General features: G+C 39.8%; 1 protein-coding gene and 1 non-coding gene across 6 annotated transcripts in view; both read right to left on the bottom strand.

Annotated features, from left to right (window-relative positions):
• The window catches only part of Ssh2 (slingshot protein phosphatase 2), a 231,152-nt gene that overhangs the window by 100,544 nt on the left and 127,019 nt on the right, over positions 1–3,589 (bottom strand). The gene's annotated exons all lie outside the window — the stretch shown is intronic.
• On the bottom strand, positions 2,429–2,535 carry LOC116079297. The gene has a single exon (XR_004113870.1). It is a non-coding gene; the product is annotated as a U6 spliceosomal RNA (small nuclear RNA).

Here is a 3,589-nt window from a genome sequence, read left to right as displayed (position 1 = left end):
GAATGGGATCATTTTTAAAAGTAACCTTGGGCTGGAGATGGCTCAATGGTTAAGTTCTCTTACTGCTCCCATAAAGGACCAGAGTTCAGTTCTCGGCACCCACATTACTGGCTACCAGACACTTGTAATTCCAGCTCTAAGGGATCCAACATCCTTTCTGACCTCTAAGGGCACCTAGATGCATGTGTATAAACACACACACACAAACTAAATATTTAAAAAACACCAGATGTGGTGGAGCACACCTTTAGTCCCAGCACTCATCTGCTAGAGGTACATGGATCCCTTCTGTAATTTTCAGAAGTTTAAGTGTTTGTTTTACTAAAAAGCATATGTGGGGAACAAGAAAATTTCACAATCATTTTGATCAGTCTGATTCAAGATTCTTTTTATTTAACACTTATTTTTTTCTTTATGTGTGTGTGGTGTAGATAGGTGGGCATGGAAGCTAAAAGAGGCCTTCAGATCCCCTGGAGCTGGAGTTACACTTGGGTATGAGCTGCCTAACATGGTGCTGGGAACTAAATTCAGGTCTCTGCAAAAGCAGCAAGTGTTCTTAACCACTGAGCTATCTCTCTTGGTACAAAATTCTTTAAAAATAGTATGTATATGTTTGTGTGTGGAGCCAGAGGGCAACCATGGGTGTCATTTTCAGGGACCCCCCTCCGTTACTTTTGTGACAGTGTCTCTCCCTGACTGGCCTGGATGGCCTTAGTCCTAGGGATCTTCCTAGGATCTTTCCCATTTTTCCAGCACACTGCCAGGCCTGGCATTTTAATGTAGATTCTGAGGATTCAACTCAAGTACTCATGCTCGTAAGGCAAATACTTTACTGACTAGGTTATCTCCTCAGCCCTGCCCCACAACTCTTCAAGTTTGATCAGATGATTCTCTTGGGTTGCTCATACCTCCTGATCCCAGAAGAATTAATTAATATTTATAATAGTAACTTTTTTCTTGAGATAGAGTCTTACATAGCCCAGGCTGGCCTGTAACTCATTATGTAGTAGAGGATGACCTCAAATTCCTGACCTTCTTGTCCTTATCTTCTAAGTGCTAAGGGAGCAGATAAGTACCACTAGACCCAGCTTAACTTCATTACTTAACATATTCTTCTGTTAACAGGTCACATATAACATATTTGGTGAGTTTATGTAGTGTAAGTGGAGACTTTAATGCAACACTAATGGCATAATTATCAGTAAAGTGGATACACAGACTATTCTGCAATACATATTTCAAACATCTATATCACAACTGAAAATCACAGTCTAAAAAATGACCAAGAGCTGCACTGTAAAGGCCAGGAGTTTCCTCTGATAGGAAGGGTTGTAATCTTGCTGTGGCCTATTTACTCTTTGACTCAAGTCTCCTAAGATTTGTTACTTGGTTTCTAAACACATCATCTGAGCCACGAGTAAACAAAGGAGAACAGAAATCCTCTAAAGGGCCAGCCCCGTCCTGACTACTACCACTTGCCTAAGTGTTCATGAACCCTTCCCCTTAAACTCAAATTATGCCTCTATCAGTCTTTACTTGGGACTCTTAAATCTGACCCAACCCGTTCTTTATGAGGCAGGAGTCTCTGTGTCAACCTCCAGAGTGGCTATAGCATCTGCAGGCATGGCGACCATCCTGGGCTCCTAGCTGTCAATCTGAGCCTTTGAGTTACTCCACTTAGTCTCTGCTATTTATAAATCTGCTACTGCATGAAATGCTCCTGTCAGTTAAGGTGTAGATCACCAGGTCTTAGAAATAACACTTCCCTTTAGAAAAGACTATCACAGACTGAGAATCTGATTTCAAAATCTATGTTTATCTACTCCCTATTTTCACATCTCCTTTCAGGGAGTTCATTAATTTTCTGAAGACAAGTCATATTCTCCAAGTTGAGAATGTTTGCATTAAGTAGCAACAATAGAAATATCAAGCCCATGGATGTTTTTAATGAGCTAAGCAGCACTGTTACATGTAGTTTAGAAGTCAAAACAACAGCAAGCCTCTCTCAAGAATAAAGTGAGCTGCGTATGCTGTAACTCAGTGTCAGAGTGCTTACATAGCATGTGTCTAATCTCCAGCATTACAAACGTCAGAGAGATGAGAGATGAGAGACAAGGGACAGGGAAAAAGGGAGAAAGATCCTAAAAATTAGGGCCAGGCATGGCAACACACCTTCTTAATCCCAGCACTCAGGAGGGAGAGGCAGGAGAATCTCTGAGTTCAAAGACAGCCTGGTCTAATAGCAGTTCCAGGACAAACAAGGGTATATAATGAGACCCTGCCTCAAATAAACAAATCCTAAAGTTTGCCTTGATAGTGGCGCCTACTACCCAGGAGCCTAAGGCAGGAAGACTGTCAGTTTGGGCTGAGGCTGGAATAGGTAGCTGGACACTCTCTCTTTTTTTTTTTTTCTTTCTTTATTTTTTAAAAAAATATGGAACGCTTCACGAATTTTCGTGTCATCCTTGCGCAGGGGCCATGCTAATCTTCTCTGTATCGTTCCAATTTTAGTATATGTGCTGCCGAAGCGAGCACTGGACACTCTCTCTTTAAAGAAACAAGGTGGAAAGAGATGATTCTAAAAATTGCTTAAAAGTTTATCATCCTACCTTAACATCATCACTCAGCAAAGAGCTTTACTATGGGTCTCAAATGTGACCCTGCAGTTACTAACACAAAATAACATTTTTATAGAGATTAAAAAAACTGGATGTGGATATAAGGATTTTCTGTCACTTATTAGTATAGTTTTGAGCTTCAGTCTCATTATTGTAAACACAACAAAGTAGTTCACAGGACTCCGGTGATGACTAGATGAGATAACACATTAAACTAAGCACGGTGACAAGCTGTCCATAGGTGGCAGCTGTTAGCTATTATTAAATTCAGTTAACTCATTTTTGTTGCAGGGATTTAAAGTTTTGCAAAGTGTTAGCTAACTATATGATCTCTTCTGAGCTACTAAGGATCTATCAGTACAATACAATCTACCATTGAGATGAGGGACAGGGAGAAAGGGAGAGAGATCTGTTATACTGAATTCCCATTTTACAATGAAGAATACAAAGTCAAATGATTTTCCCCAAGAACATTAATTAGCAGGAAAGGGTATCTCTACCCTTTGATCCCACTAGTATTAAAAATACTCCTCTTTCAAGTTGAACAACATTTAAGTTCTGGAGCTGGAGCTGTACAAATAGGACCAAACAGCATTTGTTCTTTGTGGCTTACTTCATTTAGCACAATGTCTTCAAAGTTCATCATGTTATAGCATATGCCAAAATTTCTTTTTTTAAAAGAGACAGTATTTTTAATATTTGTTTTTAATATTTTATTTATTATTTTAAATTATCTGTCTTTGTGTGGGTATGTGCAGATGCTAGAGGCCTTGGATCTCCTGAAGCTGGAGTTATAGGTGGTAGTGAGCAACCTAAAGCAAGTGTGGGAACTTGTCTTCCCTAAGCCACACTACTCACTGTTGACTGTTGAGTCATTGCTCCAACTCCAGGTTATTCTTTTTTAAAGTGGAATAATGCTGCAGTGTATGCATGTAGGGCATTTTGCTCACCCATTTACTGCTCATGGATGG

The sequence above is a fragment of the Mastomys coucha genome, unplaced genomic scaffold (assembly GCF_008632895.1).
Source record: "Mastomys coucha isolate ucsf_1 unplaced genomic scaffold, UCSF_Mcou_1 pScaffold5, whole genome shotgun sequence".
NCBI classification, from domain to species: domain Eukaryota; kingdom Metazoa; phylum Chordata; class Mammalia; order Rodentia; family Muridae; genus Mastomys; species Mastomys coucha.
Note: the sequence above shows the minus strand (reverse complement) of the source record. Positions and strands in the feature narration are given on the sequence as shown.